Here is a 305-nt window from a genome sequence, read left to right as displayed (position 1 = left end):
GACTTCAATTTTCAGTTTAAGGGTGTAAAAAAAAAAACACGAAAAAAGCATTAGCATGAAAAAAAAACATATCTACGGGGAAATGAATCAAAATACTAAACGTGATAAAAAACAAAAATAGGCGGAGAGACGATTCCTGAAAAATTACTGGGGGTTTTTTTTTGCCTCAACCCCAGCTCCGGCCTTTTTTTTTGGGACAAAACATTTTTAAAAAATGGTTAAATTTTTTACCCACACACGCGGGGCATGCATTATGAATATGCATCTATCTGTGTGTGTGGGGTGTGGTTTTCGAACTGCAGGGA

The sequence above is a fragment of the Penaeus monodon genome, chromosome 24, assembly GCF_015228065.2.
Source record: "Penaeus monodon isolate SGIC_2016 chromosome 24, NSTDA_Pmon_1, whole genome shotgun sequence".
NCBI classification, from domain to species: domain Eukaryota; kingdom Metazoa; phylum Arthropoda; class Malacostraca; order Decapoda; family Penaeidae; genus Penaeus; species Penaeus monodon.
The sequence above is the reverse complement of the archived record's forward strand: the minus strand, read 5'-3'. Positions refer to the sequence as shown.